The 15,592-nt window shown below is 38.2% G+C and overlaps 1 non-coding gene across 1 annotated transcript; it reads right to left on the bottom strand.

Moving 5' to 3' along the window:
• Window positions 1–12,801: 12,801 nt before the first annotated feature.
• Window positions 12,802–12,908, bottom strand: LOC139861004 (small nucleolar RNA R71). Its single transcript, XR_011763625.1, has one exon. It is a non-coding gene; the product is annotated as a small nucleolar RNA R71 (small nucleolar RNA).
• Between the last annotated feature and the right edge of the window lie 2,684 nt (window positions 12,909–15,592).

Below are 15,592 nucleotides of genomic sequence, written 5' to 3'. Positions count from 1 at the left end.
AGCAAAAATTAGGATTAGCAACTTGTTTTGACCATAACTTTTTGACCGTAACTCTGTTTTCGATGAATAAAATTTCGTTGGAAACGTAATAAGATACTCTTTCTAATAGTAAGGCTTTAAAACATAAACTCAAACTTTATTCGAGGTTAAAAAGTTACGTTACACACCTTGTAACTCGAACACCATCCCGAATAACGTGTAACAGAAAAACAAGGTGTTACACGACTGTGTAACTCAGTCGACCGCGTGTCTTTGTGGGCAGAATATTTTACTAAGTGTTGATATCTTGCCGTTATGCTGCCCGCGTGACTTATGATAATCAGGATGTAAATTCTGAAAATGCATAAGTGTTAGGTAGACTTTTAGTGACACTTTTGCTACTAATTTGCTGTATTATGCTGTTTTGTGCTAATGGACAGAAACTAACTTAATTTTCCTTATGTTCGGGTGATAAGGATAAAGAAGAAGCTCGGTTATAGATTATCTGAGCTAGTTACTGGTATTCGGTGAGTGAAATTATCTCTTGGTGTAGTATAGAGTAGCAAGTTGCACTACTATGTTTATATTATTGATAATTACCATGATTAGTAGTTATTTTGTATAGTTGATTGCAGATAAGGTTGCCATGCTTTTAGTAGTATTAGTTGTCTATAATAGTAGTAGTAGTTGACTAATTTTATGTGCACAAGTTGTTGTTGTTGTTATTGTTGAAACCTTGATCTGTTAGGTTCAGCTCAGAGAGGTCAACCTAGTTGTGGTTAGGTTCAGTTGGCTACTGCTTGTTAAGTATAGTGTTGAATGACGCATCACATGCGTGTGGATGACTATACTGGGGATTCAGTAGTAAGGACTATCAGTAGATTCTAGCCTGATCAGCTAGGGTCGTGTGCCCGTACAAGCCGCCTGTCCTCTAGTTGGAGCAAAGTTGCTAGTTGCTAGTTGCTAGTTGTTGTGTGTTGTATGTGGTTGTATGAAGCTGTTGTAATAGGAGTACAAGTTGGTACTATATGCTAGACCTTTTGATAGTTCCATTCACTTAGCCTTGTGCTAACCCCTCACCTCCTCCCTTGCAGGTTTTGGATCTTAGTGCTGGTAGGGACGGGAGTCAGGTTGACGATATGTTTGACAAGACGAAATCTGATGTATTAACTTTTCTAAAATATGTAGTTAGTCGTTTAACGTAACACCTGTGGTTTGTAATTAAGTAATTAATGAATGATTTGTAATAATCATGTTTGTAATTAACTAAGGGAAATTATGTGAATTCAGTCTTCCGCTGTGATATAAAAAAAATTAGGGTGTTACAAATATGTTTCTTATTACAATTCTTTCTAACGTGGCTTGCATCTCTATAGAATAAACTAATTTTTTAAAAAGTAAACTCACACACCCATACATAAATTTATCCAGAAGTATATACTTATACAACCTTGAATTTGAACATTCAACAGTTTGATTGAAAAGCCACCTCGATACGAGACCAATGATCTGTTAGTATATATAATAAACTAATACATCATATAAATGATATTATCAAACTAATTGTTTTGATGTGAACGATTTCAATTCTAGATTCTCACTCTCAGCCGCTAAAAGTCCTGTTTGATAAATGGGTTGGTGTCATTTTTTATAGTCCAACAAATTTATACTATTAAATCTTAAAACTTACATACCCATACAAAAACTGAGTGTTGTCATTTGACACCTCTAAAATGGTTGTGGATCTACCACTGGTGGAGTTTCCTCCGCTACTCGAAGGTGTAGCTCGACAATGGTATAATAAACTTCCTGCACCTACGATTAGCTATTATAATGACCTTCGAACACACTTTCTGCTCAACTTTCAAAACATGCGCGCAGCTCGAAGAACTCATGTGGAATGCCACAACATTAAACATGAGTGTTGCGAGTGATTGGGATAATTCATATATAGATACTGTCAAAAAGTCATCAGGATCCCAGACTTGGCGAAGTCGCAGAAAGTATCAGGATTCATACATGGAATTTGTCGAGATCTCCACTTGACGTTATGGAAAAGACTCAGGAAACACCTTCCCAAAACACTTGTAGAAGCAATTCAAGAAGCGCACGAGCACATGCGTGCAGAGGAGGACACAACAAAGTACTCTGGCTACCGCGACTCAGGTCATGGATGACGACACGGGTACGATTCTCCCCGAGGAGGTCGCCAATCTGGCGGCTTTGGAAGAAACCAGCATGACTCTAGCCCGTATCACCATCACGGTAATGGTGGCCACAACGAAGCGAGACACCAGTGGTGATATCAAGAAAATAATAACCAGAAGCATCACAAGAACAAGGACAATGAAATGCGAGAAAATAAGAAAACACTGATCAGAAGCCTCACTAAAAGTTTAAAGGAGATATATGTGATAGAACCTATCTACAAGACATTCGAAAAACTGGCGCGCATTTCTGAACATGCGCGAAGTGATAAATCCAAATTCTGCGACTTCCACGATGATTTCAGACATGAGACAAACCGTTGCAAGGCGCTGGTAGATAAGGTAATCGGTTGCCATAAATGTAGGGAATTGAAGCATCTGAAACCTCAGAAGGATGGGTCTGGCGCCTACAAGAAAGAAGACGAAAATGCTGAAAAAGACAAGGTGATTTACGTCTTTTCGTGGGAAAATTGGAAGAACATAGAAAAAGAACCGTTGTTTCCATGGGAATCCTTCAGGCCGATGCTCCTGCACGAACCTAGTGGCATAAGAAAATGTGCTCTGCTAGTGATTGAAGGCTACTTACCCGAATGTAGCTAGAACATTAATAAGATTCTTATTAACACTGCTAGTTGCATCAATGTTATGTTCTTTCACTGCTTTAGTGACCTATCATACAGGATGAACTGCAACTTGAGGGTAACAAGGAAACGATTCAAGGGAGTAATCAGAAAAGCCTCCTGGTTGATGGGAACGCTTGTAGTAGGATTGACTTTGCGAATGTCCACGACCAAAAAAGGGAGCACTCGCTGGTGGTAGACTTTAGCTTGATTCGTGCTAACTCTGAGTATGATGCCATCCTTGGGTAGCCAGCGATATCGAATTTCAACAGAACGTCGTATGTGGCTCATGGCATCATTGTGCTACCCACTCCAAGGGATGAGCTACTCTAAAATCATAAGTGACAGAGGAAGATTATTGGCTTCAACAGGTCCACGTAACTTTAACTATTCTGAAACTAAAATTAACAGATCGTGCACACGCCCTCAAATAAAACCGCTGCTTAAATACTTGGCTGATTTATATGATGTGTACGCACAACTAGTTCGCGCACTTACTGCATTAAAATGAGCACAATCTTACATAATCCGAAACGTAAGACGCATAAAAAATGCACTTAACGCATAAGCTCGCGCATTCGTTGATTTTGTAAACCAATTTAATTGGTGTTAACAGATCCAAAGTATTCAAGCTGTCGTGAAGGGAAAAGAAGATAGGGGTAGCTCTTTAGGAGCTGCAATTGATGCAGGAGACGAGATCGCTGGCGTGGATTACGGGTTTGAAGAATACAAGAATAAGAAGCTTAGGGAAAGGGCATGTGTACCAAGTCACCACTACAGTGGTTATGCTTATTATTAAACGTTTGTATGTTTTAAATTAAGCTCATTTGGTTAAGCGCAAGGTTAGTAAAAATGGACTATTCGAAATATCATTTGTAAGTGCTTCAAGCTCAAATTTATCTTTTTATGAAAATCTGTATTTTCAAGTTATTGTCTGCCAATATCTTTGTGCTATCGAATTCAAAGTAGTTTTGTAACTTGATGATGGTGCACACGGTCAAGTGTCTCATGCACTTCTGCCTTTGAAGGGTTTCTTTCTCTGGCACCCGTGCGGCAGAAGCTTGTTTGGTGACAAGCTAGTTTATTATAACCGAATGGTTAAGAGTCATTAGGTTGACCTAACCTGCTCGAGCATAATTCGAGATCTACAAGTCATGACTATAAACAACGCCGTTGGTTGCGCTTGACCTCAATCTTAAGTGTTGGCGCACTTAGAAGAGTCCCGATGTGCACACATAGACACATAACTTAAGTATATATTATGTGCACAACAATATATATGATAAGTTAAGTGTTGACGTGAATTAAGTATAATTACGATTGAAATCAATAAATATCTTAGCCAGACATGTTAACATGTTCACAAACGATCCTACGCACTTGATCACGAAATAGCTATACGTAAAACTCACATGACAGGATGACTAACAAATGTGTGATGAAATTTTAACTTGAGAAAAAGTTGCTCATCACCATTCGTGCTAACAAAACGCTTCAGCAAATCACATAGCCAAAATGGCACCTAGTTTAGGATATCCTTCCTCAAATATCATAGTTAAAAGATTGAACGTGAGCACTTGGTAACCATCACAAGGGTAAGATAAATGAGCTAAATACAACAATGATAGTCCACATATATGCGCAACTGACAACTACACATGGCATACGCACGGTCGGATAAGTACGAGTGCATCCCGAATGAATATGATCTACTAAAAATTTTCCTAAGTTAAAAATCATACATAAACGCTTTCAAGCCTGAGCACGCCACATCGCATTACCTGAAATAAATATTTCATAACAATAAGATAAAGATTATAAACAACATAATGAAGCACGAGAGATTGTCATTCCATTATAAACAGAGTTACATTTTCAAAAATTTACACTTTTTCTGGAAGGATACAAATTACAACTTCTCCAATAACAAGTGCTGACTATCAACAGTGGGGTCCTGCGACAAGGTGACCAAATTAGGAACCATAATATTTGCCAGTTTTGGTGTGACCAGATGCCTCTTCTCCATCGCATTAGGATCCACAAACTCTTTCACAATAGCATCCAAATCGGGAGTAGGCTGAACATGAGGCTTAATCTTCTCCCAAAACACAAGTCTTTCCTCCGCTTGAAAAGCAAATAAAGCATCCGCGAACAACTCGCTTACATGCTCGGAATCGCATGCGCGAGTAACAAACAAAGGAAGTCCCTGCTTAAGGGTCCGGAACTGATGCAGAGCTACATCACGTTCGCCCTCTAAAACAACCAACTTACTGGTCTGCTCCTCACAATCTTTGGCCAGCACCTGCTTCTCGGATTCCAAGGAGCTCATCGTTCCAGTCAACTCTTTGACATTAGCGACCAATGATGCTTTCTCAGAAACAGTAATTGAGACAACAGCAGCAGCCTCATCGCACGCTTTCTCCACATCCCCATGTTGCTTTTTTACCAAAAGAATACGATCATGCGCATCATCAACATTCAGCGCACCAGGTGTAGAAGAACCCGCACCATCTAGACGAGCTCTCTTCTCTTTCAAATGATGATGTGAGTAAATCAAGTTTAGTATAGTCATCTGAACATCCACCCAAGAAAGGGCCTCAGGTGACAGATTTGAAAAGTATTCAGGAAGAGAAACATTCCCCAGAAAGCCAAATTGGGAAGCCAATGCTTCCCCTGGCACTGATAGCAGCTATTTCATGCCATAAAACACTAACCTGTTATCTGTTGAAACGAAAGAATAAAAACAAGTTAGTTACAATGGAACACAGATAAAATAGTGTAGACGTATAAAATGAATGAAACAAGAATACCTTTCGACTTCCTACCAGACTTCGCCTTCGCGACGCGCTTTCGTTTGCGCACACCTTCGGCACCATCATGAGTCTCAGCACCATCGTGAGTCTCAGCGCCGTCTGGTCCGCATGTTCGACCGCGCCCCTCACTACCACCTTCCTGGACCCATCGCCAGCATGCCTCTCGCTTACATTAGTCCTACCGGAACCATCACCCTCAACTGAAGGATTGGGGTCGAGACAGCCTCACCTTCATTCTCCACATTCGGCGTCTTAGTATAAACACCTTTGATGTCGCGGCTCTCGAGCAATCTATCGAGCAACATAACTACAATGATGAAAATAGCACAAGTTAAATATAAGAATGTGAAGGAAAGATATATATATATATATATATATATATATATATATATATATATATATATATATATATATATATATATATATATATATATATATATAAGTTATAGCCCATCCACAGGCCTACCATTATTGTTAGGATCTTTGATAATTGGCAGGACGGGTAGATAAGGACACATATTAGCAACCCGCGACCTCATGGCTATAATTGCGGTTTATAAGCTTGCGGTTCCTAAATAAAGCAAGTCTATGCTCCTTAACATGGGTAAGAGTTGGTTTATTATTAAAATGTGTCACAGTAGCTTCTGAATTCCACATAAGTGTATTAGCGCAAGCGGGAGGAATGAAAGAATTGTCAATGTAAAAGAAAGTGTTTTTCGACTTGGCGAACGCCAGCCTTCACGCGCTTCACAAACTTAACCCTGTCATTAAACTAAAAGCAACTATGTTGCCTCTTTTGATACGAGAACACATTTTTAAATAAATTTATTGTAGGTACAAACCGAAAATGGTTGTACCACATTTCAAAATACGCGATGCGCAGGCGCTGTATGAGTGTAATTGCCCGATACCGATGCAAAAGTTATTTTGAACCTCCATGAAAAAAGGAGTAGAAGGATAGCACAAATTCCCTTATTTCATGACTTCGCGGTACACGGTAACCTTCTTTGGAATAAAGGTGTCTGCGCGCTAATCTGGTAAGGGCGCAACATGGCTTATATCCTGCAATAGCGGGTACCAATCTAATATTTTCCTAATCTCGCACCTTGTAATAATTGACTCAATACCCTCAGAACTATCAGGTTCGGTGGTAGATGTGGAAGCCATTTATCACAAACACAATCAAAAATATTTTACAAACAGAGAAAAGTAGTAGAGTACGCGCTCTCCTGAACACTTAAAGTCGAAGCGTGAAGCACTAACAGATAGCAGAAGAAATTTTGAGCTAGATCAGATAAAGCATATAAGGTAAAAAAAACTTTTGGAAAAACCTATGAGGTATTTATAGGGGACTAAAAACACTTGAAGCATCCCAAGGGAGTTGAGAAAGGGCGGTTAAAAAATAAACGGCTAAGAGAGAAACACGTGTCACGCAGCGAGAAGATGTAAATAGTGAAGCGACACACGACAGCTGAAGTGACATCCTGACCATTGTAACAGACTTATAGACGCTGACAAGATTTCCATGCATTAGATGCACCATTGCAACAGTTGTAATTTTTTACAATAACTCAAAAAATTCAAAAAAATTGTAACAAAGTCGGGTATCTTAGCGCATGGAGAGCAGATGACAGATATAAGTTGAGTTCAACACCATGCGCAATGCTTGCGCATACTATTGAACTGAGGGACTTAATGATATGCAAACCCGATTAACTCATGTTGCGCATTAGACATACATTGTCACGTATGTGACACGCATATGGCACGCCAAAATGATTCAGCGCAAGAATAAAGGCTTAGTACATCACCTTTTTAGGCGCTGAGATGACGTGTATGTGTCAGGAAATGCTGTAGCTTGCAGGGTAAGCATGGCTGACAAGAATCAGGCCCGACAAAATACTTTTTACTTTTGTCGGACCACCTCACACAAAGGAGTACTATTGACAGACCACAATCCTCCAACCTTATTACGTGGCATTAGAAAACAAAAAGGATTAACCTATAAATAAAGGGTTCAAGCCACAACAAAGGGGGATCTCACTCACTCGGTTTAAGACATATACTATTCTTAGTACTGAAACATAACAGAGATAGAAGTGCTTCTCTTCTAGTGCAATCTTTACCCGAGCTACCGGGCTTACAACGCATCACTAGACTTACCCTTGATCTACAGGTAACGTTCTATGAACATAATCCTACAATTCAACCAGAGCCATCAATAACCGGCTATCCCGTAGATGGTATGTCAACATTTAACCACCCCTGTTAAGATCCTCATCTCGCAAGGGGTTATTTACAGTACTCCGGACCAGAAAGTTAAACTCAAATGACCCTTAAATCCTCATTTATTGTAGATAAGCATGAACCGGATCCGACCCCTCTATTCTATGCTTGATCAGGAGACGTGGTGGAGTCGTCTTCTGGGGTTTCAGTACATGTTGATAACATTATGAGTTGGGATTGTCACGATTATCTTCACGAGTTAGTAGAAAAGTACCCTTTTCTTGAAAATTATGTTTTGGCAGTCCCTGATGCCAGGCATTGGGCCTATAAGCCTCCATCGGACATGGTTACCATGTACGGGGCAGCCATTACAGTGGGAAACTTCCGATTGCCCTATTCAAAGTTTATGTATCAGTTTTTTGGTCATTATAAAATAGTGCCTGCCAAGTTACATCCCCATGCGTACTAGAAGTTGGTTATGTGGGAGATGTATCTCAACTACTATCATAACTTTCCTACCATTCGTATGTTTCTCTATTGTTTCACTGTGTCAGAATCGGAGGTGGTTTGGTTCACCATTAAGCGAATAGGGTTCTTCTCCTTCACTAGTGATATGGATACCTATTTGAAGGAATGGTGGGAATCTTTCTTTTTTATTGGTAAAAAGGAGCTGCCAGACCATTTTTTGCCTTGTGTGAATGGACAGACAAGGCAAAGAGAGGAGCCAATAGGGTTCTAGTATTAAACCATGTCGAGAAGGCATGTATATCGGCTATCCAAAACTTTAGTTTTCCCCAACGACCGTATCCGGAGCCCATGCTTGTGATGGGAGGAGTGAGCCATCAATGGTCGGATGGAAATTTCAAGCCCGTCATTCACCTCAATGGAGAAGGTGGAGACTGATCCTAGCCAATCTTTATATTTCCATATTGTGTTTGTGCTAACCGTATATGTTTATTTTAACAGTGATGGAGTTTAGCAATCCTATGGTGTTTGGGGATCTTGATGAGTTGGAGTTTGACAAGGTTCACATCAATTCAGAAGCTAACCGGATGTTGTTTCGCAAAACCTGGAGCAAAATACCGGTGATGGTTCTGAGTTCAACCTTCCTTAATCGACTGTCCCCGAGGATTAGTCGGTCGTGAAGAGGAAAATCAAGGAGCTCCCTTAACTGAGGGCCAAAAGAGATAAAGGTAATGGCCACGCCTTATATTCTCACTTGTCAATTACAGTAGATGTTGTATAGTGACATTGTGTTGCATTATTTTGTAGCTCCGGAAAGCTCATCTGTTGGTGACGGAGGTGGTGAGTCAACAGAGCCTATTGTGGTGGAGGATGAAGAGGAGGGTGGTCAGTACAAGTTTTCTCTGATGATGCCACCTTTGATATTCTTATTGAGGATGATCTTATACGAGCTTTCTCTCAGCTTGATATAGATTATGATGGCTGTAAGGATGCCATAGAGAAAGGATCTTCCTCTACAGTTCTGTAAACTATTTCTACCATCCCTCGGGATCAGGCGAAGGTTACCCGTGCTCGAGATTTTATGACCCTAAATGCCTCTGTGCTGGATAGCTTCACCCAGGGTGATGAGGCGGATAAGGCTGAGAAGGTTGTGGCTGAGGACCTGCAGCAGAAGCTGAAGCCTGCGAAGGATTGGGTGCAGCAGCAGGCGGAAAAGTTGGCTGAAAAGGATAAAGAAATATCCTCTTCCTCCCTGCTGAAAGATGATGCGATGGCCTAGTGCAAATGTCTGCATGCTTCCTTGCCTTCTGTGATGAAGAAAGACATCATATCTGGCACTATGAAGGGGCCCTTTGATGCTTATGTCAAGAACTTTGGGTCGGCGAGCTTTCTGCAGTCGGTACGCCTAATGCAGAAGCATCATGTTGGTGGTGAGGCTGTTCTGCACCCTGACATTGCCGGGAAGGTTATCCCGGGTGCTTTCTGAGAGGTGAAGGAGGTAGAGAAAACCCTGTCCGAGGTCCATTTTGCCGGTTTTGAGGATCTCTGTGCCTTCGATTCTGCAACCGTGCAACAGGTGTTGGAGTATGAGTTTGAGTGATGTGTAGTTTAGAACTTTTGCACACTCTTTGTAATTAACTTTTGACAACATTTTGTAATGGAACCACGTGATTAACATTGTATGTTTAAGTGTTTAATGTGTTGATTGTATTTTGTTAGGACAAGTTCGTGTCTTCATATGTAGGCCTAGACGACATTTGTATTAGCTTTGGCATGTAAACTATGCAGTCACATGTGTCTATGCCATCTACTCTTTGGCCGTTTATCAGTATAAACTTGTACCAATGAGGGCTAGACCATAACCTCTTAAGGGGGTACAAGTAACTCATATGGGACTTATTAGACACCTGAATTCATCTGCCGCTAGACAGTTACTTTACTTGTGAATAATGTGTTGGTAGTAACGTGACAAAGTTATTGTAAACAGAGAAATATTTTATTCATCTGTTAAAACAACATACATATTTTCTTATTAGAAAAATAAAACACAGATATCAAGATTTTCTTGGTTGAAGTGATCAGTTTCCACCAGGACACCCATCTAAATGCCAGTGTGACTTCTAGCCACTTTTACTTCCCTTTGTCGGTTTGTTGACCCGGTTAGAGATCTCACGGCTTTCTGGCTTGGAACGTTTGGGTGCTGAATACAAGTATCCTTAACCGCGTGTGTAGCCTTGATAGTGCTCCAAATGAATATATATTTAGGCACAATATTCTTTCAATATGTAAAGCTTTTAGTTGCAATTGTTTTATTTTATGTAATATTCGTTTAAATAAATAAGTGCGAAGACAAAAGAAGAAAACGACGATTTGAAGACGCAAATGACCAAAAAGCTCAAATGTACAACATATAATTCAAGTGGTTCAATTTATTGATGAGAAACGTCTAAAAATTACAAGAGTACAAGCCGCGGAACGCAAAGTACAAGATATCTAAGCACACAAAAAGATGTTCGAAAATCCGTAACCGAGACATAAACCGAGCATCAACGCACGAGGCAACGGACCTAAAATTACGAGTCTACTATGCACAAGAATATAATATAATATATATAATTATATAAAATTATATATATTATATTATATATATTAAATAATCGAGCCGCCCATGTTTTGGAATCATTCTGAGCTGTCACAGCTGGCCATGCGATCGCATGGCCAGGAAGGGTTAAATTCATGCGATCGCATGAGAGCAAAAGTCTGGCCAACTCTATAAATTGCAACGAATTCTGGCCAGTTTACACACACCAACATAATATCTATCTCTCCCTCTGTAATTTATATTTATATTTATAATATTAAGTTTAAGTTAAGAATAATAATAATTGGGTTATTGTAAGATATGTTTTATGGGTTTTAAAGTCAGAACTCTGTCCGTGTAACACTACGCTATTAATAAACATTGTAAGCTATGTTCTTCTTTTTAAATTAATGTCTCGTAACTAAGTTATTATTATGCTTATTTGAGCCAAAGTAATCGTGATGTTGGACTAAATATTAAGATGGGGTTATTGGATTTTGTACCATAATTCGGGTTTGAACAAAAGACCGACACTTGTGGACATTGGACTATGGACTATTAATAGATGGGGGGTATTGTCTAATTGAATAACAACTCATTGGAATCTGTCAAACCTATCTTCAAATTAGTTAATCTAATAATTATTAAATGATTATGCATGTCCTATTTAGTGACGTTTATACGACATCTTTTACGATCATTTAATTAATCAATTGGATTGGGTAATTGATTATTCATTATAACCAAGTGGATAAATTAATGTATCATGGACTAATTAAAACAGGGGTGGATTACATACAAGGATAATTGGTGTAATTGTTAACAAAGTATTAAAACCTTAGATTACACGCAGTCGATAACCTGGTGTAATTATTAACAAAGTATTAAAACCTTGTTACAGTTCGAATCCCTAATTAGTTGGAATATTTGAATTCGGGAATAAGGTTAATTTGACGAGCATATTATAATTATGACCGATGGACTATTATGGGCAAAACCCAGATAGGTATCAAATATAATTTTTATTGTCTATTCGAAACATGGCTATTCCCAGATAGGTATCAAATATAACAAAGTATTCCGATTTAAAGGGTCCTGGCTACCCGCTGCATCCATTGGCTATTCGAAACGTGGGCAAAATCAGAAAAGTCTATTAATTTGATAACTTATATAATTTTTATATTTATAACTAATAGGATATTCGGTGAATGCACCGAGCAAAACGTTCACCACCTTTCGTACGTTCACCACCTGTAATCAGATCAAGACATCTAGCTAATATTGCCGCTGTTGATTTTTCTTTAGAATCATCATCTAGTCGAACAAGTATTCCAACTCAAATTTCCGATAATCCATTTTTTGAACCCGACTTCACAATTGAGAACCCGGAGGATATTCAAGGATAATTCAGAGATCTTGAACCACTAATTATTCCTCCTGAACCACAAATCATTCAACCAGAGATTGTCGAGGAAATAACCGTTAAATCAAAATCTTCTAGTGATTCGTATTTAACAAATTCAAATATGGAAGTATCTGAACCTCTAATTATGGAAGACCGAAAGAGAGCCACACGCACTGGCCAAGGTCACGCCATTATTCGGCCAGATATTAATGCGCCATATTATGAGATCAAAGGACAAATCCTACACATGGTAACTAATCAATGCCAATATAGTGGTACGCCAAAAGAAGATCTAAACGAATATTTTTGAACATTTAATAGGATCTGTACTCTATTCAAAATCAGAGAAGTTGAGGATGAACAGATCTATCTCATGTTGTTTCCCTGGACTTTAAAGAGAGAAGCCAAAGATTGGTTAGAATCGTTACCCGAAGGAGCAATTGACACATGAGATGTTTTAGTTGAAAAATTTCTTAAAAGATTCTTTCCAGCATCTAAAGCCGTGAGACTTCAAGGAGAAATTGTTACGTTCACGCAAAAGCCAAATGAAACATTATATGAGGCATGGACAAGATTCGGAAAGTTGTTGAGAGGATGTCCTCAACACGGTTTAGACACTTATCAAATAGTACAAATATTCTACAAAGGTGTCGATGTTGCTACACGAAAAGGCATCGACACAGTAGCTGGTGGTTCCATTATGAAGAAAACCGCAACTGAAGCTCACTAAGTCATTGATAACACAGCCTCCCACTCGCATGAGTGGCAACAGGAAAAAGATATTTTTCGTTCATCTAAAGTAGCTAGAGCCGATTCTAGCCATGACTTTGATTCCGTTTACGCAAAAATAGATGCTATCGAGAGACGAATGGAAAAGATGACTAAATATATTCACGCAATACAAATCAGTTGTGAGCAATGCGGTGGACCACACTTAACAAAAGATTGTCACATTGAGCAAACAATGGAACAACGAGAGAATGTTTCCTACATGAACCAAAGGCCGAGAAATAATTATCAAAATTATTATCAACCGCCAAGCCTAAACTTTAATTGAAATCAAAACATTCTTTACAATCCAAATGGACCCAACAATAACTCGTACAACCAACAAGGTCCGAATAACCAACCAACTCAAAATAACTCTTTAAATCAACAAAGACCTAGCTTGAATAAACCACCACAACAAACCTAAGAGAAAAAGTTAAATCTGGAAGAAATGATGCCAAAGCTAATGGAATCTCAAACACAATTTATTACATCTCAAACCCAAAAAAATGAGAGGTTTGATCAGTCATTTAGAACTCAACAAGCTTCCATTCTGAATCTAGAAAAACAAGTAGGTACTCTTGCTAGATTGATGAGTGAGAGGGAACTAGGACAGTTACCTAGTAATACTGAAGTAAATTCTCGGAATGAGAATGTTAATATGGTGTCAACAAATTCTGAAAAACTAGCTCCAGAAGATGGGAAGGTTATAGATGTGAGTAACAATGAAGAAGTTACACCACCACCACCCGAGTATGTAAAACCAGTGGTGGCACCATACAGACCACCCATCCCATTTCCAAGAAAAGGAGTTGAGTATGACCAAGTGATAGGTAATAAAGTTTGTGATACCTCTTGAAAGAAGAAGAAAAATAATAAAGTACAAGAAACAAAAACCGTAAAAGTAAACCCGCTGAAGACAGTTCCACCAAAACTTCTACCAAGGGTGGATGATCTGGGTGAATTTATTGTTCCTTTTCTACTTAGTGATTATGTCATGTATGATGCACTAGCAGATTCGAGTGTGAGTGTTATGCCTCTTTCATTATATAACAGATTAGGAGTAGGTGAGTTAAGTCCAACGAAAATGAGTGTTTGACTCCTTGATAAAACCATTAAGCACCCCGTTGGAATTGCTGACAACCTACCCATTAAAGTAGGAAATTTAACCTTTCTAGTTGAATTTATTGTCAATGACATAGAAGAGGACTCAAACATTCCTCTAATTTTAGGTCGACCGTTTTTAGCGTCCACCGGGGCGTTATTTGATGTAAGAAAGGGTAGAATGACACTTAGTGATGGTGACAAATCGGTCACTGATGTTATGCGAGGTAGTATACGAAATAGTTATATTTTTATTGCGAAATACTATTAAATACGATACAATTTTACACAAGTTATTTATTTATTTATTGAATGGAATATACCTAAACCTTGCTACAACACTATAGGCAGTGTACCTAATCGTACAGTAGTGTAGTTTTTAGTAAGTCCGGTTCGTCCACAGGGAACTAGCCAAGTTTAACGCTATATTTATTTTAAACTATATTTGTATATATATATATATATATATATATATATATATATATATATATATATATATATATATATATATATATATATATATATATATATATATATATATAAGTAATATTATTATTATAAAAGGGGGTTTTTACCGTTTAATGACCGGTTTGTCGATTTTATGTCTTAAGTCACAATTAAAACCTAATGTAAAATATTAAATATAAATACAACTTAATTTAAAGCGTAAAGTAAATGACGATAAATAAAAGTGCGATAATTAAAAGTACGATAATTGAAAGTGCAATAAATAAAATGACAATAAATAAAAGTGCGATGAGATATAAAATAAAGGAATTATGCTTATTTAAACTTTCGTAATAATGATGTTAGACGTGTTGATTTTAGTTTATTGCCATGGGTTAATTGTCCTTTGTCCTGGATTATTCGATATGTCCATCTGGTTTTTGTCCATAACAGTCCATCAGTCATAAATATAAAGTACAAGTGTCTTCGTCAAATTATCCTTATACCCGAAGTCAAATATTCTAACTAATTGGGGACTTAAACTGTAATAAGGTTTAATACATTGTTAATGATTACACCAGGTTATCGACTGTATGCAATCCAAGGTTTTAATACTTTATTAACAATTACACCAAGTGTCCTTGTATGTAATCCACCCCTGTTTTAATGAGTCCGTTGACTATTAATCCATCCCCGTGTCCGGTTTAATGAACGATTATTAGTACTTATAAATATCCCGCCCGTCGTGTCCGATCGAGTGTATGTGGTTATTTATAATTACCTCAAATTGTAAATCTCTATATTAAATTAATGAATTATCATTCAGTTAAACAAATATAAAGCCCATTAATAGCCCATAGTCCAATTTCCATAAGTGTCGGTCTTTTGTCCAAACCCTAATTATGGTACAAAGCCCAATAACCCCGTCTTTAATATTTAGTCCAATATCATGATTACTTCGGCTTAAATAAGCATAA

Source organism: Rutidosis leptorrhynchoides, chromosome 7 (assembly GCF_046630445.1).
Source record: "Rutidosis leptorrhynchoides isolate AG116_Rl617_1_P2 chromosome 7, CSIRO_AGI_Rlap_v1, whole genome shotgun sequence".
Classification (NCBI taxonomy): domain Eukaryota; kingdom Viridiplantae; phylum Streptophyta; class Magnoliopsida; order Asterales; family Asteraceae; genus Rutidosis; species Rutidosis leptorrhynchoides.
Note: the sequence above shows the minus strand (reverse complement) of the source record. Positions and strands in the feature narration are given on the sequence as shown.